General features: G+C 40.2%; 1 long non-coding RNA gene across 24 annotated transcripts; it reads right to left on the reverse strand.

Moving 5' to 3' along the window:
- Positions 1–1,941: 1,941 nt before the first annotated feature.
- LOC127342519 (uncharacterized) lies at positions 1,942–22,972 on the reverse strand. Of its 24 annotated transcripts, none has more exons than XR_011755428.1 (9): positions 22,174–22,970; positions 21,828–22,074; positions 19,449–21,712; positions 16,568–16,818; positions 15,532–16,321; positions 4,283–5,411; positions 4,108–4,175; positions 2,803–2,897; positions 1,942–2,208 (listed from the first exon to the last, which is right to left on the reverse strand). It is a non-coding gene; the product is annotated as an uncharacterized lncRNA (long non-coding RNA). The 24 variants fall into 24 exon arrangements; XR_011755437.1 differs by lacking the exon at positions 1,942–2,208 and adding exons at positions 2,329–2,564; positions 2,655–2,710 and having other exon boundaries at positions 2,803–4,175; positions 22,174–22,972; XR_011755438.1 differs by lacking the exon at positions 1,942–2,208 and adding an exon at positions 2,329–2,710.
- Positions 22,973–23,370: the final 398 nt, after the last annotated feature.

Consider the following 23,370-nt stretch of genomic DNA (forward strand, 5'->3'; position numbering starts at 1 on the left):
TCCTCCCCGCCTAAGTATCTGCATACTAGCCACCTGCACTTGTATCCATTGGTATGCGAGAGGGAAAAGAACAGCTGACTACTCCGTCCCACTCCAGATCTTATGGTAAACACGGGTATTACGGCGCAAGAGTCACTGAACGACATTTGTTGTTAAGTCCTATGTGAATATATACCCATTGCAATGGAACCTCCACCAGGCTCATACCATGGTTCCATTGCCCACCACATAGTCATATTCATAGTTATGAAAATAATATTTTGCTTTTTGATGCAAGAGTGATAAGTATAGTACTTTGCAAGTAATTTGGTAAAAATACTCAAAATGGCACGAGCAAGCGATGAACTTGCCTTTTTTGACTGCAAGATTATGCAGTCAAGGACTTCGATACGAGATCACTCCAAATTCTGAAATAGCATCATCATTCGGTAAGGAAAATGTTTAAAAGATTGGAAAATATGCTATAATGCATAAATATCAGATGCAATCGCTCTAAGCGTAACCTAACCCCGATGATTTAGGATTAGTGAGTTGAAATGATTTGTTTTGGGTGTGTTGTACTTTTAGAGTGATTCCACAAACAAGGTTCTTATTAGGTTTTTGTTGTCTTAAAATCATAAACAAGTGGTATAATGCATCATAACAATCATATACACCAAGGAATAGTAGTTGCATAATAAGTAAAGAACAATTGTCATTTTTAAGTCCTATAGTGCAGGGTTGATAATTATTTATTATATATTTCAAAAGAATAACTTTTGAAGAACATGTTAATTAATAAAGAACAAGCATAATAACTAGGGTTGTGGATTTTTATGGTTTACTATGGTACTCAATTGTGTTTCCTAATTAAGTATTACTAGCAAAGAATGGCGCGGCGGCACGCCGCACCGGATCGTGAGAATTGTCTTCTTAATTTTATTGCTTAATAAGAATTGGGTTTGTTTGTTTTCTAGAAGTTGTAGTAGAGTTGGTGTTTTTATTTGTGGGCGGTATATGTTGGTGTAGAGTGGTTGTCATTGAGTGGCATGTGATGTTATGCATGTTATTTTGGATGATCTGTCTGTCATGGCGGCAGTGGTAATTGTGTTGGCTAGTGGTGCGGTATAGATAAACCTGTATTGTAGTGATGAAACTTTGGAGCATTTCATGTTAGGTGTGCATTTCTGGTTTCAGAACTCTATTTGCTCACAGAGGGAAGCACGCAGTGATTGAATGTTGCATCACTACTTAGATTAACAAAAATGCTCTGTTTCGCGGCAAAGAATGATTGTCAATTCCTCCTTATTGCATTGTTGGCGGGATGAGGCGGTGGCAGCCGTTGCTGGTGGCATAGATGGAAAAAATTTGGTGCTACAATTTCTTGGAGACCAGTTTCGATGGTCCAGGATTGACCGCCGACTCAGGATGCCGTAGAGTGGTTGAACGCATCAATTCTTATGGAAGCCAAGTGGTTTCTTTGTCCCCGGTCCTGCTGTGGGAGGCCGTCGTTTGAGTGCTTCTTTCGCCAGCAGTTGCGAAAAACCTAATTGTGTTTTTGTTATTTTCTTTATTGTCCTTTATGCATTTGTCAATGTCTTGTTTGTAATACTTGTACTTGTTGTGGACCTCTTTGTAATTTGTACTGCTCCGTTGTTTTTAATGAGAAGCACCTAGGCCCTTCGGGGCCGTTTCCAAAAATTTAAAAGTTTTGTATCAACAAGTGGTACATAAATGAGAACGAACGGTTTTGTCTTCAAAATGCAAGAAACATGGCTGAAATTTTGCAGACGTTAAAGAACATGTTGCAAGTACCAATATCTAACAAATAGGGAATGTGTTTTAGTTCAATGTGCAGATAAGCAACTCAATAAATTATGAAGAGATCATGTATAAAGCTCAGTGTAATAGTATATGCAGCACGATGCATACGCATGTGCGGGGATGTTACATGTGCAATAGTTGTTTTCATCGTGGAACTCAATTTAAAACATCATTGTATTTGTACTCTTCAAACACATCACTTGTTTATAAGTCATCAAAGCTACTCGTTTCAAGTTTGATTTCCACCATGCCACTCAATTTGAAATAGCAATGTATGTGTACTGTACAAAAGCATCACTTGTCTATAAGTCAACAGAGGTCAATACTTCACAAGAGTATTATCTTGCTTTACATACATCACCTTTCTCGAATTGCCGCCACTTGGACTATATGGTGATGTACCACCTGGTAAAGAAGTGCTATTAAACGCCAACATACCAGCATTCGGACACTACTTATAGTCTAATTGTGAAACGTTAGACATAGTCGCAGAATGAGAAAAGTTCTATGCTGGAACGGATGATCTCCCCAAAAAAACTGGCCAAGTGCCATGTCGATGAAATATCTACAACTGGCTCATGAATAGATTAACGGTGGCTGTTTTCATACAAAGCTTGACATATATCTTATGATGGCACATTTTAGAAACCAGTAATGATTCCACGTGTCTCCTATGAGTGATGTAAATGTGCCGTTTTTTTCTATTTAGTTGCTTTGGAAGGAGGTGTAACATTAGGGACCACAGTAACCAAACCAGACTTCTGCAAATTCAAATAGTGTTAGTGCATATATTACTGCATGCATTTGAAGGTTACTATATATACATAAACCAATGATTTATTTTTTTTGACCTGGAAACATAATGCTTTGATCCATTCAATTTTCTCACTCTCTTAATGGGAGAATACTGTAGGCATAGAGAAGTTCTCCAGTTGTAGAAGCATTTCAATTACAACCGTTTTTTCACTGAAGCGGATCCTTAAGGGGTGATTTACTTACTTCTATGTTCTCTTCATGTCATACGATCCCTTCTTTGGTTGATGATGTATACGACCCAGCCGGTTACCGGGGACCAACCCTGCCATTGTGCCACTCTGCAGCCATCAACATAGCAATAATCATCAACCTAGCTTTTGTTATTCCTGATGTCAAACAGTACTTGTTGTACAACATGGTTAGTCAACGATAGTGAGGCAAGGATAGAGCCAGGTGTGAGCAAAAATATTTGCCATTTGCAAGGGATATTCGAAATCAAAGTGAAGTTGAATTGTCATAGTGCATAATCATGCCAATGCCAAAAATGGAAGAAACCTGACAAAATACATTTGCATCTACGATTCACACCTAGATGGTTGCATTTTAGGTACATATATGGCAGAATGGCTGGTGGCAATATGTTAGAAAAGAGACGATGACATCAGGGGGAATCGTAGCAACAATCACTTAATGATAGCACCTAAGGAAAACATATCTAAAGGAAATGTTTTGCACAAATAACATAAGCATGATTGAAAGACTAAACGAAAGAAAAACAAAGAATGGTATTGCATGAAGATGTAATAATCTGATCGGTAGTTCACTGTTATAATCTCTAGAAGAATCAGTGAATTTCCATGTCAAATGGATACAAAAACTGATAGGTTAGTCTTCAAAGAAGTAGAATGAATTCCACTAAAACAGAACAAAAAAGATAGTAAGGTTATACTCTATATCAGAGAAAATTTCCTTTTTTATTACCTGAAAACCATAGATATTTGCGCCCGTAATCTTAAGAAATATCAAATCATTCATGCAACTGAAAATGGAAAGTATTGTTTATTTTATACCTTGGAGTTCCTACGTATCATACTGGTTCTTTATATCTAAAGTTACTCTGACATCATACCGCTGTGGAGGACCAAACATTGAGGTACCATATTGTTGTTGAGGACCCGAGCTAAACATCCCGGCCAAAATTAGTAAGGAAGTATCATGTCGCTATTCTAGACTGTAAGTCAAATGCACCAATGAAGCAAACTTATTGGATATAGGGAAATGGTAAATGTATGGTACATATTTTGTTTGCAAGAAAATGCCTTAGTACCTAGCTCGGTTGTAACAGATAACACATTTCCTTTTGTTGTAACATAGTACTTTGTAATAGAAAGTACAAACTTTTGTTGGATCTTTTATACTATCTAGAATGACTAAACACTAAATATAAAAACTGAAGTGCACCGTGATATCTGAAAGAGTATCGTCCATAGTAAGAGAAAAGATAATAGAGATGATTCAACAATAATAAAATGAATTCAACTTAATCACCTGGCCTCTTTGTCTTTGCCTTTGGTCAGCCACACAATACACAAGATTTTCCTTGAGCCACTTCGTAGCTGCAAAAAGTAACCTTATATGATGGAGAAAATTCAATAGGACCACAACTTCAGGCTTACGGTGACGGTCATTCGCAAAATAGAGAAGCTACATATTAATTACGTACCACTGTATAATGAAATGCCTAATATTGCACATGTTTTCTCTGTTCTCAACATGGCTGAACAATGTGGACCTTATTTTCTGCGACAACCGACAAATAGTGCATAAAAATACGCTATTTGTTCTACAGATGCTAAACTTTTAGTCACAAACACAACTTTCGTGCTAAATTCTAGTTAGAACATCTAGTGACAACCTGTGTAATATGAACTGAAGACAAAAGTCACATAAAACCAAAACAGTTACACTTGGATCAGTAAATTGCCATATAATTGCCTGACATAGGGCTCAACCACTCAAATCTAGCTCCATTTGTGTCCATTGTCAAAGGAACCCTGCAGGTTGCCAAGACTGCAACTCTGCTACCTTAAATCTTAACACATGTATAAAAAGCCAAAATCACATTGTTAAAATACATACTGCATTTGTATTGAAAGCTATTTTCGTAGCATAGAAATTTTGACATAATGGAATCTAAAAAAATCGGATACTTTTTTGATCAATAAGGAATGGCATTGAAATTGTTATTCTGTGCTAAAAAAAAGTCACGCAAATCTAACCATTCAAAGACCCACTTCACAATCATCAAGATGTATAAAAGATTCATTGTAGAGTGTAGACATTTGCCAGTATTATATTTGAATGATTCCCTGAACCACACACATACATTTGACACTTGTGAGTCTGGATAACAATATCTAAATAATAATCCCAAGTCGTTGTATAAACTGGAAAGGAAAATACATCAAATCGGCATCTCCACAGCTCAAATTTGCTAAACACATTCCCTACTAATTGATGGTGATTTGCTGAAACTATGACTTAAACACAACTGACGGTCGTGGAGGCTATGTAAAATTCTCAAATAAACATACTGTTTTTTTTTGAACATTTAAACATATTGCTTAGATTAAGAACCAGATATACTTATATTTTTATGTACTATATGGACACCACTTTAAAACTTTAAGTAATAACTAATATCCTGCTAGCCCAAAGGTCCCAATTAATAAAGTACAAAGGATGAACTACAAGTGCAGCGCTGCATCGCGTATCTACGACCATGTTCATTTTTTTGCTTGCAGGAAAGATACATTCTAGAAAACAGAAATCAATATCCAATTAGTGTGTGCCTTGATGACCCACAAGTATAGGGGGTGTATCGTAGTATCTTCGATAAGTAAGAATGTCGATCCCAACGAGGAGCAGAAGGTGTTGACAAGCAGTTTCGATGAAGGATTCACTGTAAATGCTCACAGACAAGTATTCAGGGGGGTTTGATGTAACAGTTGAATAAAGTACGAGTATGTAAAATGCGAGAGTAATAATTGCAGCGAGTGGCCCAATCCTTTTTAGCACAAAGGACAAGCCGGTTTGTTTACTTATAATGACCAAACGTTCTCGAGGACACACGGGATTTTAGTCTAGTGCTTTCGCTACATACGGCTAAATAATCTTCATTGTTGTGATAAGTGTTGTGTGGGTGAACCTATGCTAATGTACCGCCCTTCCTAGGACTAATACATACTTGTGATTATACCCCTTGCAAGCATCCGCAACTACAAGAAAGTAATTAAGAATTAAATCTAACCACAACCTTAAACTCTGAGATCCTGCGATCCCTCCTGCATCGATATACCAACGGGGGTTTAGGTTTCTGTCACTCCGGCAACCCCGCAATTGGCAAACGAGTACAAGATGCATTCCCCTAGGCCCATAAATGGTGAAGTGTCATGTAGTCGACGTTCACATGACACCACTAGAAGAATAACACCACAACTTAAATATCACACCATTGAATATTACTCAACCATAATTCACTACTAACATTTAGACTTCACCCATGTCCTCAAGAACTAAACGAACTACTCACGAGACATCATACGGAACATGATCAGAGGTGATATGATGATGAATAACAATCTGAACATAAACTTGGTTCAATGGTTTCACTCAATAGCATCAACAACAAGTAGAAATCGATACCGGGAGAGTTTCCCCTATCAAACAATCAAGATCAAACCCAAATTGCTACGGCGGTGGCGGTGTCCAGCGGTGATGATGGCGGTGATGATGGTGGAGATGATGATGATGGTGATGGCGATGATGTCCAGCTCGATGACGGTGTCGATGGCGTCGATTTCCCCCTCCGAGGGAATTTCCCAGGATTCCTGCCCGCCGGAGAGCTCTTTTCTCTCTGGTGTTCTCCACCCCGCAGAGGCGGTGTAACTCTTCGCGAGGTACCCTCTCGTGGCTTAGGTCTTCGGGACGAAGGGTTTGGAGAAGAAAAGGAGGCGAAAAGGGTTGTGGGCCCCCGGACCATAGGCCGGCGCGGCCGGGGCCTGGGCCGCGCCGCCCTAGGGTGTGGGCCCACCCCGGCTGCTCTGGCTCCTCCTTACGGCTTCCTTCGTCATCTTGAAAAATAGGATTTTTGGTATAATTTCCTTCCAGAGTTGATCTTCCGAAATATTGCGTTCTGACGGTGCTTTTTCCAGCAGAATCCTGGCTCCGGTGTTCGATCCTCCAATAATGATGAAACATGCAAAATAGATGAAATAACATAAGTATTGTGTCCCAATATGAAATATATCAATGAATAACAGCAAATTATGATATAAAATAGTGATGCAAATTGGACGTATCAACTTCCCCAAGCTTAGACTTCGCTTGTCCCCAAGCGAAATCGAGCTCGATAGACATGACCACATGTTTATGGAGTGAAGAGTCGATAAATAAAATACGGACAAGAAGCATCATATTCATTCACACAGGACATTATAGTAAACAATCTCTTATAACTCATATTGAAACAAGTATAAGGTAATCACAAGTAAAGGTGCATGAGAAATCATGATTGGTGATGGCAAACTTCGTTCTTGGTCAGAGAACAATTAACAGATTATATTTATCTCATTGAGCAGCGCTCTCATGTTAGAGTTTATAAGGCACAACTTGCATACTCAATCGTAATGGTCTACTCATAATCATTGATAACTTGCAAAGCTATATTCATTCAAATAAAACTTGTACTAAACAAAGAAGAATAAAAGACATGATGTAGCAAATCACAATATAATGGTTTGATCACAACTACTCAAATGCTTGCTTGAGATGGAGGGAAATAGGTTTACTGACTCAACATAAAGTAAAAGACAGGCCCTTCGCAGAGGGAAGCAGGGATTAAATCATGTGCTAGAGCTTTTTCAATTTTTGCAATCATATAAAGAGAATAAAAATAACATTTTGAGAGGTGTTTGTTGTTGTCAACGACTGGTAGCGGGTACTCTAACACCCTTGCCAGACAACCTCCTAAGAGCTGCTCCCATATTAGTTTCTTTTGGTGTGGCAGTCCTTCCTACCTTTCTTTCACAAACCATGGCTAACCGAATCCTCGGGTGCACGCCAACAATCTCATACCATGAAGGAGTGTCTTTTTATTTTAGCTTTATTATGATGATGACACTCCCCCCAACCTTTGCTTACACAAGCCATGGCTAACCGAATCCTTCGGGTGCCGTCCATCAATCACATACCATGGAGGAGTGTCTATTTAGTTTAATCAATTTGGGACTGGGAATCCCATTGCCAGCTCTTTTTGCAAAATTATTGGATAAGCGGGTGAAGCCACTAGTCCATTGGTGGAAGTTGCCCAACAAGATTGAAAGATAAAACACCACATACTTCCTCATGAGCTATGAAACATTGGCACAAATAAGAGATACTAAGTTTTGAATTGTTTAAAGGTAGCACATGAAGTATTTACTTGGAATGGCAGAAAATACCATGTAGTAGGTAGGTATGGTGGACACAAATGGCATAGGTTTGGGTTAAGGTTTGGATGCACGAGAAGTATTCCCTCTCAGTACAGGTCTTTGGCTAGCAAGGTTAATTAGCAAGCATAAGAGTCGAGGGAAACAAACAACTATACATGTGATAGAAACAATCATGCATCTTCCTTGTAAGTACAAACAATTTTAACTTCAGAATAATAAGCTATGAGCTAACAAGAAAGACAATGAAACATCTACATGTATTTCTCTTTTCTATTCAAACCTCAAAGTGTTGTTGCTATTGACCAATGCTAAGTTTGCCAAAACCAAATAGATTTATTCAATGCTCCCAAAGTGATACCAATACTAACAACAAGGTGAATCATATAGTAGAGATTGCAAACTAAAATAAGATGTGCAATATGTAAATGATAAGACTTCTCATTAATATTCCATAACGATAACTCACACCAAGGGATACATAGATAACCAACTAAAGGAGAGATACTTCCAAACGCAACCCATCTTATATGATAACTTCCCTACTCATGATATGATACTACTTGACAATAAAAGTAAAAGGTAGTGATAATGTGATACCGCGGCACTCCCCCAAGCTTGGAACAAACCAAGGGGATGCCAATACCGATGATGAATTACTCCTTTGGCGATGATGGTGATGAACTCCTCCCGAGCTTCTTAATAAGCTCCTTCGTCTTCAGTTTCTCAGCTCCTCCATGTACAACTTGCCAACATCCTTGCTGGAGCTGTCCTTCGGAGTTTCTGACGAAGACATGATGGCTCTAGATCCGAAGCAAATCCTGGCAGAAACAACTCGAAACAAAACACGTCGAAAACACGATATACGGACCTCCAGGGGTCCGGGGGATTATATAGCAAAATTTTTCACGACGAACGGAAAGTACCAAATCGAACCAGAGTCGGAAAGGGGCGACGGGGCGGCCAAACCATAGGCCGGCGCGGCCCAGGTCAGGCCGCGCCGCCCTATGGTGGCACCCCCTCGTGCGTCCTTTCCACTCCGTTTCGAACTCGTAATTTCTCATATTTTCCAAAAACAGCAAAAATATAGTTCGGAAAGTAAATTGCGTACTTTTCATTACCAAGATCTTTATGTTACCTATTCAAAGTCGAGTTCGCGTGATCGTCAATTTGTCCTTTGATGAAAGCTTCCGGTGTTTCCACTTGAATAATATCAACATCAACATTATAGGAATCACCTGAGATATAATGCTTGAGTCTTTGTCCATTCACCACTTGCGTAGCATTGCCTTGGAGAGAGCTAATTTTGATTGCTCCTGAACGATACACCTCCTCGACAACATATGGTCCTTCCCATTTCGAGAGTAATTTCCCTGCAAAGAATCTGAGACGAGACCGATACAATAGGACTTTATCCCCAATATTAAATTCTCTTTTGATAATCCTTCTATCATGCCATTTTTTAACTTTCTCCTTAAAGAGTTTAGCATTTTCATAAGCTTCACTTCTCCATTCATCTAGAGAACTTAATTGCAACAACCTCTTATCACCAGCAAGTTTTGGATCTTTATTTAATTCTCTAACAGCCCAATAAGCTTTGTGCTCTAGTTCTAAAGGTAAATGACAAGCTTTCCCATAAACCATTTTATAAGGTGACATTCCCATGGGATTTTTATACGCAGTTCTATAAGCCCAAAGTGCATCCTTCAATTTACTAGCCCAATTCTTTCTAGTTTTATTAACGGTCTTTCCCAAAATAGATTTAATCTCTCTATTTGATAATTCTACTTGACCACTAGTTTGAGGATGATAAGCAGAAGCAATTCTATGATTAATACCATACTTAGCAAGAGTTTTTCTAAAACCTCCATGAATAAAATGAGAACCTCCATCAGTCATAATATATCTAGGTACTCCAAATCTAGGAAAAATAATATCTAAGAGCATTCTTAAAGAGGTCTCACCATCAGCACTTTTTGTAGGTATAGCTTCCACCCATTTAGTAACATAATCAACAGCAACAAGTATATGAGTGTTACCTTCCGAAGACGGAAAAGGTCCCATGAAGTCAAATCCCCAACAATCAAACGGTTCAATAACAAGAGTATAATTCATAGGCATTTCATTGCGTCTGGAGATATTACCAACCCTTTGGCATTCATCACAAGATAAAATAAACTTTCTCGCATCCTTGAAGAGAGTTGGCCAATAAAAGCCTGATTGTAGGACCTTTTGCGCGGTTCTTTCTCCGGCGTGATGTCCTCCATAAGCACTACCATGACATTTACTCAATATCTCCTGTTGTTCATATTCAGGGACACATCTTCGCATAATACCATCCACTCCTTCTTTATATAAGTGTGGGTCATCCCAGAAATAATGCCTCAAATCATAAAAGAATTTCCTCCTTTGCTGAGCTGAAAAGGTTGGAGGCAAGTACTTGGAAACAATAAAGTTAGCATAATCAGCATACCAAGGACTGTCTCGCGAGCTCACCTTTATTACAGCCAATTGTTCATTTGGAAAACTATCATTAACAGAACAGGATCATAAACAATATTTTCCAATCTAGACAAATTATCAAAGCAACAGGATTATCAAGACCTTTCCTATCTACAATATGTAGATCAAATTCTTGCAAAAGAAGTACCCATCTAATAAGCCTCGGCTTAGCATCTTTCTTTGTCATTAGGTATCTAATTGCAGCATGATCAGTATGAATAGTAACTTTTGAATCAACAATATAAGATCTAAATTTATCACAAGCAAAGACTACAGCTAATAATTCCTTTTCAGTTGTAGCATAATTTCTTTGAGCAGCATCAAGAGTTTTACTAGCATAATGAATAACATTCAGTTTTTTATCTACTCGTTGTCCAAGAACAGCGCCTACAAAGAAAATCACTAGCATCACACATAATTTCAAAGGGTAAGTTCCAATCAGGGGGTTCAACTATAGGAGCAGTTGTTAAGGCTTTCTTAAGAGTTTCAAAAGCTTCCTTACAATCGTCATCAAAAACAAATGGTACATCTTTTTGAAGAAGATTAGTAAGAGGCTTTGAAATCTTGGAGAAATCTTTAATAAATCTCCTATAAAACCCAAAGCATGACCAAGAACACTACGAATACCGTTAACATCCCTCTGATAGGGCATCTTCTCAATTGCTTCAACTTTAGCTCTATCAACTTCAATACCTCTCTCAGAAATTTTATGTCCCAATACAATTCCTTCATTAACCATAAAGTGGCATTTCTCCCAATTAAGAACAAGGTTAGTTTCTTCACATCTCTGCAAAACTTTATCAAGGTTTCGCAAGCAACTATCAAAAGAATTCCCATAGACGGAAAAATCATCCATGAATACCTCTACAATACTTTCACAAAAACCATGAAAAATAGCAGACATGCATCTTTGAAAAGTAGCAGGAGCATTACATAAACCAAAAGGCATGCGTCTATAAGCATAAGTTCCATAAGGACAAGTAAAGGTGGTTTTCTCTTGATCTTTAGCTTTAACAAAGAATTTGTGAAAACCCGAATAACCATCAAGAAAGCAAAAATGAGTATTTTTAGACAATCTTTCTAGCATTTGATCAATAAATGGTAAAGGGTAATGATCTTTCTTAGTAACTTTATTAACTTTTCGAAAATCAATGCACATTCTATACCCTACAACTACTCTTTGAGGAATGAGCTCATCATTATCATTAGGCACAACAGTCATACCTCCTTTCTTGGGAACGCAATGCACAGGACTAACCCATCTACTATCAGCAATAGGATATATAATACCAGCTTCAAGAAGTCATAATACCTCATTCCTTACCACTTCCTTCATCTTCGGAATTAGACGACGCTGAGGTTCAACAATGTGCTTTGCATCATCTTCCATATTAATAGCATGTTGGCATATAGACGGAGAAATCCCCTTCAAATCATCAAGAGTGTAGCCAATAGCGCCTCGATACTTCTTCAATATTTCCAATAACCTTTCTTCCTCAATCTCTGAAAGCTTAGAACTAATAATAACAGGATATATTTTCTTATCATCAATATGAGCATATTTAAGATTATCGTAAAGGCTTTAAATCAAAAACAGGATCTTCCTTTGGTGGCGGTGTTGTACCCAAATCTTCCACCGGTAAATCATGCTTGAGAATAGGTTGGCGAAGAAAAATTTCCTCAAGCTCATCTCTTTCTTTCCTAAAAATTTCGCTCTCGCTATCCTCCAAATGTTGCTGCAAAGGATTATTAGGAACAAGAACAATAGATGCACATTGCTCCATTTTAAAATCATTACTAGGCAAATCAGCTTTATAAGGAGTTTTAGTAAATTTAGAGAAGTTAAACTCATAAGATTCACCAGCGAATTTAGTCAAAATTTTCTCTTTCTTGCAATCTATAATAGCTCCACAAGTATTTAGAAAAGGTCTACCAAAAATAATAGGACAATAATCACTAGCAAGAGAACCAAGTACCAAAAAGTCAGCAGGATATTTAATCTTACCGCATAAAACTTCCACATCTCGAACAATACCAATTGGAGAAATAGTTTCTCTATTAGCCAGCTGAATAACCACATCAATATCTTCAAGTTCACAAGAATCAATTTCGTGCATAATCTCCGTGTAAAGCTCATACGGAATAGCACTAACACTTGCACCAATATCACATAATCCATAATAACAATGATCACCAATTTTAACGAGATAGCATAGGAACACTAGCTTGTTTGGGTTTATTAGGATGTGAGACAATATTAGAAGCATCGTCACGTAAAATAATATGACCATCCTCCACACTTTCAGTCACAAGATCTTTAACTATTGCAACAAAGAGTTCAACTTTTATTTGTTCTTCAGGTTCTACAGCTTTCTTTTCACTTTTATGAACCACACTATTTATAACAGAGTACTCTTTCATTTTAGCAGGGAAAGGAGTTTTTTCAATATAAGCTTCAGAATAACACGATCAGCAGTTTCAACTACAACGCATTTATTAATAGATGAATCAATTTTATCTTTATACGGTTCATGATACTTATCAAAATTCTTCTTTGGCAATTCATAATGAGAGGCAAAAGCTTTATAAAGATTTACAGCAACTTGAGAATCAAGACCATATATAGCACTCATATTACGAAATTTATCAGTATCCATAAAAGCTTCAATGCATTTATAATCATAAATTATACCTGATTCTCTATCCTTGTCGTTCTCCCATCCTTCAGTATTTTCTTCGATCCGATCAAGAAGGTCCCTTTTAAACTCTTCTTTGTTGCGTGTAAATGATCCAGAACAAGAAGTATCCAGCAAGGTCTTGTCTTGAAAAGAAAGTCTTGCATAGAAATTATCAATAATAACATTACCAGGAAGCTCATGAATGGGGCATTTGAGCATTAAAGACTTCAATCTCCCCCAAGCTTGGGCAATACTCTCTCCATCATGAGGCCAAAAATTATATATGCGATTCCGATCCTTATGAATTTCACTTGGAGGATAGAACTTAGAATAAAACCGGGGCACAATATCATTCCATTCAAGAGAATCCCCATTATCCAGTAATTTATACCAATGCGCCGCTTTACCGGACAGCGACAAAGAGAATAGTTTCTTCCTCACTTCATCCATAGCAATACCTGCACATTTGAATAACCTGCATAATTCATGCAAAAACAGTAAATGATCACCAGGATGGACAGTTCCATCCCCTTCATAGCGGTTATCCATAACACGTTCAATAATTTTCATAGGTATTTTATATGGTATCACTTCCTCACCTGGCGCCTCATCCACTACCGTTGCAGTAGTAGTAGATTTCCCAAATAGAAATTGAAGAGAAGATCTCTCCATAATGACTTATAGCAGCAGGCAGAAATAAAATCAGCACAACAATAAAGGTTTTCCTTACCAATTCCACTTACCAATAGCGCTTCACTCCCGGCAACGGCGCCAGAAAATAGTCTTGATGACCCACAAGTATAGGGGGTGTATCGTAGTATCTTCGATAAGTAAGAATGTCGATCCCAACGAGGAGCAGAAGGTGTTGACAAGCAGTTTCGATGAAGGATTCACTGTAAATGCTCACAGACAAGTATTCAGGGGGGTTTGATGTAACAGTTGAATAAAGTACGAGTATGTAAAATGCGAGAGTAATAATTGCAGCGAGTGGCCCAATCCTTTTTAGCACAAAGGACAAGCCGGTTTGTTTACTTATAATGACCAAACGTTCTCGAGGACACACGGGATTTTAGTCTAGTGCTTTCGCTACATACGGCTAAATAATCTTCATTGTTGTGATAAGTGTTGTGTGGGTGAACCTATGCTAATGTACCGCCCTTCCTAGGACTAATACATACTTGTGATTATACCCCTTGCAAGCATCCGCAACTACAAGAAAGTAATTAAGAATTAAATCTAACCACAGCCTTAAACTCTGAGATCCTGCGATCCCTCCTGCATCGATATACCAACGGGGGTTTAGGTTTCTGTCACTCCGGCAACCCCGCAATTGGCAAACGAGTACAAGATGCATTCCCCTAGGCCCATAAATGGTGAAGTGTCATGTAGTCGACGTTCACATGACACCACTAGAAGAATAACACCACAACTTAAATATCACACCATTGAATATTACTCAACCATAATTCACTACTAACATTTAGACTTCACCCATGTCCTCAAGAACTAAACGAACTACTCACGAGACATCATACGGAACATGATCAGAGGTGATATGATGATGAATAACAATCTGAACATAAACTTGGTTCAATGGTTTCACTCAATAGCATCAACAACAAGTAGAAATCGATACCGGGAGAGTTTCCCCTATCAAACAATCAAGATCAAACCCAAATTGCTACGGCGGTGGCGGTGTCCAGCGGTGATGATGGCGGTGATGATGGTGGAGATGATGATGATGGTGATGGCGATGATGTCCAGCTCGATGACGGTGTCGATGGCGTCGATTTCCCCCTCCCGGAGGGAATTTCCCCGGCGGATTCCTGCCCGCCGGAGAGCTCTTTTCTCTCTGGTGTTCTCCACCCCGCAGAGGCGGCTGTAACTCTTCGCGAGGTACCCTCTGTGGCTTAGGTCTTCGGGACGAAGGGTTTGGCGAAGAAAAGGAGGCGAAAAGGGTTGTGGGCCCCCCAGACCATAGGCCGGCGCGGCCAGGGCCTGGGCCGCGCCGCCCTAGGGTGTGGGCCCACCCTGGCTGCTCCCCGGCTCCTCCTTCGCTTCCTTCGTCATCTTGAAAAATAGGATTTTTGGTATAATTTCCTTCCAGAGTTGATCTTCCAAAATATTGCGTTCTGACGGTGCTTTTTCCAGCAGAATCCTGGCTCCGGTGTTCGATCCTCCAATAATGATGAAACATGCAAAATAGATGAAATAACATAAGTATTGTGTCCCAATATGAAATATATCAATGAATAACAGCAAATTATGATATAAAATAGTGATGCAAATTGGACGTATCATGCCTCTTTAGCTATCACTGTTCTTGCTGATCCTACTAATCGTAAAGTAGGATAACATATTCTGAGGTGGAAGAGCTGGCCATCAGCTAATCTCCTGCTCAAATGACATATTGTGGATAAAATCCATCGAAGACGGTAGGAAGAACTGGTAGGAAGAACTAACACATCCAGTAATCAATAGTCAATTGTTCATGTTCATGTTCATTGTGAGTTAACCAACAAAGAATGCAATCAGTCATGTTGTGCTCACCCTCAATTGCGGCAACAACTACAGAAGTCTTCCTCAATTATGCAGACACCTAGGGAGGCTCAACACCACAGAGCACACAGGCACATAGCCGTTCTCGTTGATTATGGTGAGCCAAACGAAAATCTACCAGGACTCTCGGATCCAACCGTGTGTAAGGAGGACGCATACCCCAGACAACTACCCACATATGTAATCACCAAAAAGAAACTTTCATAAGTCCATAAAGCACCAATTATAGTCATCTAGAGCTCGACAAATCTCACCAGATCACTTGTAGATAGATGTCGTGGAGTGGAGCAAGAGGACATGGCCAGACCGTCTGCGACAGCACCCTACTCCTAGTCATGCCTTCTCCACTCTTGAGTTCCCAGTCTTCGAGCTACCGTCAACACTATGGTTGTCTTCTTATCCTTGCAAGATGGTACCACTGGCCGCGCTAGGTTTTAGACGCTAGGTATTCATCTTTTTATGTCTTCTCTTTTTTGTTTTTGAAGTTTTTTCCCACAATGCAAATAAGCTACTTTTAGCAGCACTATTCTTCATCTACATCACAAGGAAAACAAGGGGAAATTCAATAAATTAGTCAGTTAGAAACTTGCATATAGCAGTAATATGGCATTTAGAAAATTAGATCTACTACTGCTAGCGCTAGTTAGTAGTCTACTACTCTTTTAAACAGCTATAGTGCTAATTAGATACTGCTAAAGTGCTAATCTGCTAGACTTATAATCCGCCATGTGAATGCAGCTGAAATATGAACGAATTAAGAGGAATAAAATCTGAAGTTACCCTCGCGGTCGCCTGCTGCCCTGCTCGCTCCACTGCGCTAGTCAGGCTTGCCCTCGCGTTGCATGCTCGCTAGGCTGCGCTCCAGCGGTGGGTCGAATGTATGCTGCAGCAGGCGTGCCGACGCGTCGCTGCCCGACAGATCGATCCCGGAGGCGGGCGCACCGCTGCCTGGCAGATTGATCCCAGAGGAGAGTCCCAACTACTGCATGATCCCACCAATAACCCCTAGTATTGTGTGCTAATTATAATAACTGCAATATCAGAGATTAATTGACAATATTAAGAACTTAGTAGAGAATTTATATAATGAACCTGATCAGCCAAAACGGTCTGGCTACCATACTTGGAAGTTTTAGTAGTAATATCTTAGAGTGACAGAGAGAAAAGATAAATATTTGCATTGGTTCACAACCACTGATCTAGCCCTACAGGAAAAGCTGTTACCATGTGTGCAAGATATCTCCTTTTATAGAGAACCAAAAAAATGGTGAAGAAATTGAAAGGGAGTAACATGTTGAGTTAAAAGACAACATATCCACATTCTATGAATTTTTCAGATAATACAATGTTCCGTGCCAATGAACAACCAAAACCATGTGTGCCAACTCGATGGAAGGTATCACCATTTATAGAGAACCAATTTAAAACAAAATAACGCTATGCTAAAAAAAATCAAAGGGAGTAGTATGTTAAGTTGAAATAGACTACATGTCCACCACATATCAGTTTGCTAGCTACTACATTGTTCCGTACATATGAACGGACTCAAAAATAGTTCCAAGCTTAGTTATGAGTTCTGATTTAGGATTTCATATCAACCAAGCATGCAGTTGTTCCACTATAATCTTTATATAAATCAAAACGACAACACAAATTGATGGTCATGATAATTGATACACCGCATGAAAATAATATGCACAAAATCGCATGGCTGATGGTTATGTACAAACAATGTATTTAACCAGTTACACGGTATGTACCAGATCATTTTCCAATCACTCATACTTCTGCTTAGGATAATGGATAAATAAGGCGGGCCAATATTACTTGATAGTGTCAGGTTCAAGCATTTTTTAGCTCTTCTTATGCATATTTAGTTCTAAACACTTGAGTTTAAGAAGTAACACAAGAGTGAAGAAATTATGACAACCTACTGAAATGAGAAGTCCAAACCGAGTTTCAGTAATGTTAGTTTAGGCTCATGCATACTGATGTCTACGTTCCCCCTCCTTTCCTGTAGACAGTGTTGGGTCTCCAAGAGCAGAGGTTTGTAGAACAGCAGCAAGTTTTCCCTTAAGTGGATCACCCAAGGTTTATCGAACTCAGGGAGGAAGAGGTCAAAGATATCCCTCTCATGCAACCCTGCAACCACAAAGCAAGAAGTCTCTTGTGTCCCCAACACACCTAATAGGTGCACTAGTTCGGCGAAGAGATAGTGAAATACAGGTGGTATAAATAAGTATGAGCAGTAGCAACGGTGCCAGAAAATAGCTTGCTGGCGTGTAGTTGATGGTGGTAGTATTGCAGCAGCAGTAACGCAGTGAAATAGCAAACAAGCAGTAGTAACGCAGCAGTAGTAAACAAGTAGCGATAGCAGTATTTAAGAACAAGGCCTAGGGATTACACTTTCACTAGTGGACACTCTCAACATTGATCACATAACAGAATAGATAAATGCATACTCTACACTTTTGTTGGATGATGAACGCATTGCGTAGGATTACACGAACCCTCAATGCCGGAGTTAACAAGCTCCACAATTTGTTCATATTTAAGTAACCTTATAGTGTAAGATAGATCAAAAGACTAAACCAAGTACTAACATAGCATGCACACTGTCACCTTCATGCATATGTAGGAGGAATAGATCACATCAATATTATCATAGCAATAGTTAACTTCGCAATCTACAAGAGATCATGATCATAGCATAAACCAAGTACTAACACGGTGCACACACTGTCACCTTTACACACGTGCAGGAGGAATAAAACTACTTTAATAACATTACTAGAGTAGCACATAGATGAATTGTGATACAAAACTCATATGAATCTCAATCATGTAAAGCAGCTCATGAGATTATTGTATTGAGGTACATAGGAGAGAGATGAACCACATAGCTACCGGTACAGCCCCGAGCCTCGATGGAGAACTACTCCCTCCTCATGGGAGCAGCAGCGGTGATGAAGATGGCGGTGGAGATGGCAGCGGTGTCGATGGAGAAGCCTTCCGGGGGCACTTCCCCGTTCCGGCGGCGTGCCGGAACAGAGACTCCTGTCCCCCAGATCTTGGCCTCGCGATGGCGGTGGCTCTGGAAGGTTTCTGTGGGTTTCGTCGAACGCATCAGGGTTTTCGATCCAGGGGCTTTATATAGGCGAAGAGGCGGCGCAGGAGGGCTTCTGGGGGGCCCACACTATAGGGGGGCGTGGCCCCCCCCTGGCCGCGCCGGGGTGTGGTGTGGGGCCCCCAGGGCTCCCCTCTGGTCCTTCCCGGGTGTTCTGGATGCTTCCGATGAAAATAGGAACTTGGGCGTTGATTTCGTCCGATTCCGAGAATATTTCGTTACTAGGATTTCTGAAACCAAAAACAGCAGAAAACAGGAACTGGCACTTCGGCATCTTGTTAATAGGTTAGTTCCAGAAAATGCACGAATATGACATAAAGTGTGCATAAAACATGTAGATAACATCAATAATGTGGCATGGAACATAAGAAATTATCGATACGTCGGAGACGTATCACATACTTCCGAACTTCATGTGCTATTTCATCATATCCTATTCAAGAAAAGAACTATTGAACTATTCACGTAAGGCTTTTACTACCTCTAATTTAGCCTAAACGATGTACAGGAGACTAACAAAAATATGGGATCTACCTTCGTCTGAACCTGATGCGAATCGTTTCTGAAGTATATTCTCCTTACACAGAGCCAATGGAATCAATAATTTGTCAAAAAAAATATAAGCAATGACTATTACTTCTATTAAGCAGAAGTAATACTGAACTAACCAAACAAAGATTTTAACACATACAGAGTTTATCCTAAAAGATGCACAGACGATGGAACCTGCCGATTGTCCCATGCATGGGAACTCCCGTGCACGATTTCATTAAGTATCATTGCATTTCATTGTGTATGATAAAACTGAAACACAATGAATCTCAATAAAACTTGGTGAAACACTGTGGCACGAATCTTAAAGCGGGGAATCGACGGAACAAACATGCACGTGATCTCCCATGCACCGGATAAGAGCATTTCTCACAGATGATGACTAATAATTCGAGTGAAGAAAAAAAAACACATAACTTAAGCAAACCTTACTCTATACCTGATGAATTAATTTTATTTTCAACTATGTGTAAGTAATAAAGTAAAAAAAATGGAAAATTGTTTTCTACGTGCAAAAGATAATTGAGTGGCTCACAAGACTACGACGTGCTAGATAGCAGCATAAATCTTAGTCCCCCTTAATCATATATATAGTACTAAGTAAATGACAAACTAATGGTGAGCCTTAAAATAGAGAACAACGGAATATTGTGTCTTTACCTACAGCAGATTAGATGAGCGAAATCAATAGGAAAACCTTTCCATTTTGCAATTTTGAAACCAAAAGCAACATTAAGTGAGTACAAAAAGGAAAAATGATGAACAGAGCAACTCCAACGATAAAAAATAATACAGGAAAAGAAAAAATAACCCGGAGTCTGTTTCCTATCACCTATGTCCACCTCAATACTCTTAAAATCATGCATCACATCATTCTGTAGCTACAAAACCAAGAAAAAAAGTTAGTGATCATGATAGAAGCGAATGATTACACAGCTCCAAATTGGTCATGAAATAGAAATAGACCAGTTGTTGTTAGATGGTAATAAAATGAGCTTCCCAATGATAGTGACCAGAGGCTTTCCTGATTAGTCTATTCTTTTGGTACAAACAGGATCACACTAACAATACGTCTATGTAATCTAGAGCCTGGAGCAGAAAATCCTAGTGTAAGGCAGAGGAAACTTCTTTAACTCTACCGGGACACACCTTTATGAGAACACGCATTCTGTTTCTCCAAACAACACCCCGAATTCCAACTTAAAATCCTGTCCGGGCATGGAAATAAAGAGGTAAGTTGCTTTTATTTTTTTACACCATGAAACTATTATGCACCTAATATATGCGCCTCATCAAGCTAGCTACGCATATCTTGGGTTATTCAGGAAAAGTATATCAAGTAAGACAAAAGAAGCCTACATGAATATCATGATAATATAGCCTACCCCACCATCTCACCACTTTATCCTAATATAATGAAGGCCATGGAAATCAAATTACTCGTCACATCCATAGAACAAATATTTGATTGGCACCCAGGGAAATTAACCGAAGGAAAAACATGGCATGGCTTAAATTACATAAGCTTTCCTAGAACACACAACATGAAGAACCTGCTTGTACCAAAGATTGGAAATTACATAATTTACTTCCCAGAAGATAAAAATAGATATGCATGTATATCTGATGCAGATCAATGAGCTTTTACGTCACCGTGTATGTAGTTAACGCAGTCAGGTTATTTCTTATTCACTCTCAGTATCAAATAGGGAACCAATTGCTGAGGTGCTCAAGTAGTAGTAGTAGCCATAGCAGCAATACATACGTCTGCATCCGATTTCAGCTCGAAGTACCAATCTGAACTATAGGAAGATTGAGTAATCTGAACTCAGTAGGAAGGAGGAGACTGACCGACAGGCGAGATGTATACAAAATTGGATAGCTAGCGCTTAATTCTCACTGCCAAGCTGTGAGCCTGTGACATCTTCTCTTAAGAAAACACTTGAGCACAACACCTAGGCAAATCACTTTATTCTCCAGTAGTCTTGAGAAATTTCGACCAGAGACCCAGAAGATGCAGACCTCGGCTAGATCGGGAGGCAGGTAGTAATTCCCATCGAGCAACTGCACGGGACTCCTGCCATCATGGCAGCCACTCTGGTCTGTGCCCCGTTCACGATGGAAGGCGTTGCCACGCCGAGTTACCAATTCAGGCCGCCGATGGAAGCAGGCACTGCATGACGCCGGCGTGGTGGGTGATTGTCGAGAACTTCAGATGCTTTCTCTCCAATCTCATGATGTAGAACCTGCCAAAGCGGAGAGGGGAAAAATATCACAATCTTCGATCTAGCCTAAAAGCAGCTGAGGATGATTGGCTGGTACTGATTCCTGCAGAATCTAGAGAGATGGCCGTGTCCTAACCTAGGGATGCCGTGCTGAGGTTGAGGTGAGCGTCGTGGGGGCCGAACTGGTCGCCGTCCGGGGACGCGGCGTTGGACTGCCCGAACGGCGCGAAGGAGTCCGGTGTGGCCTCAACGACTCGCAGCTTCACCAACATTGGCTCCTCCTGCTTGGCTTTCTGCGGTGCCGACAAGGAGGCTTCATCGCGCACGGCCCTGCCGGTGGTGGTCGACGTTGCCGTCTCCATTATCGCCACATCCACCGCTGCCTGACAGAGATGGAGAGAAGGTGAGACGCACAGTAGAGGATGTGGCCGAGACAAATCGACCAAGATTGGTCAGAAAAGGAGGAAGATCGAATTTCATACCTGCGCACCAAATCATCGACCGATGATTGCTGGCCTCCTTCCTCTGGTGTTGACCTGGTTGCTCTCGGCCGACTGCTCATCCGCTCTGGCTGCGAGCTCGGCCAGACGTTCCCGCCGTGAAGATCCCCCTGGTGGCGCGCGACCTCCCTCTCACTCTGCTGCGAACAAAACGCGGTGGCCATCACCCTCAGACCTCTTCCCAAGCTGCTGCCCGCCGACACGACACAGCACCGCGTGGACCTCCTCCGCCGCGGCGCGTCGCCTTGGTCGCCGGCGCGCTGTCCTCAGCCTTCGCGCGTGGCTCTTCGATGTGATGGTGGTGGGCTGGTGAAAAGAGGTGTTGTGGCGAGGATGGCCACGAGAAGCTGGAGGTCGTCGCTCTCCTATCCATGGTGGCTTCGGCGCCCCAACTCTGATGGATAGGAGGAAGAAAGAAGCAAGGCATTATTTTGGGAGGTTTTCTAGGGAGTCAAAGCGGTGGTAAACGACATCACCGCCCGACAGCTCGCTCAGAACATCTGTTGCGCATCCCAGATGGCCCACAACCATCTCAACCAGATCGGCTACGATCACACGTCAAAGACCCAAACTCACCCCTATTTAAATACTAACAAGGAAGGGAACACACACAGAGTTTCACACGTGACAACATCAGGAGTGCTGCTAAAACGCTGTGCAGCCCCGATTCGTACACAAAGAAAAACCTGATGAAAGCAAACTGGTGAAAACGCATTAGTGTCACCACGGCAATCACCCAAAAAAAAGTAAAAAATCTGAGAAAAAACGAAGTTGTTAAGGTTTAATATAGTAGTTATATGGATCGCAACAAAGTTGGATTGAGTTCCTAGTCATGTATTGGTTGCATGGTTTGGTTAAGCATGAGCATATTAATAAGTTGATTAAACATGGTTGCTATAATGGTTGGTTATATCTTACTGGGGATAGATAGCTATGGTCTATAGGTCATATTAGGCATGGTTGATAACTATTCTATATTTACTTCAAAAGAATAACTTTTGAAGAACATATTACTTAAGTAATAAGAAGTATCTCAATTAAGGCTTATGGTTTCTAGGGTTTGCTCTTGGATTCACTAAGTACGAAATAGTTGGTTCCTAAATAGGATGGTTTGTAAATATCTAATACTAGTAGGGTTTAGTTGGGTATGAGCATATGATGCAAAAATATTGGATATGG

This window comes from Lolium perenne, chromosome 3, assembly GCF_019359855.2.
Source record: "Lolium perenne isolate Kyuss_39 chromosome 3, Kyuss_2.0, whole genome shotgun sequence".
NCBI classification, from domain to species: Eukaryota; Viridiplantae; Streptophyta; class Magnoliopsida; order Poales; family Poaceae; genus Lolium; species Lolium perenne.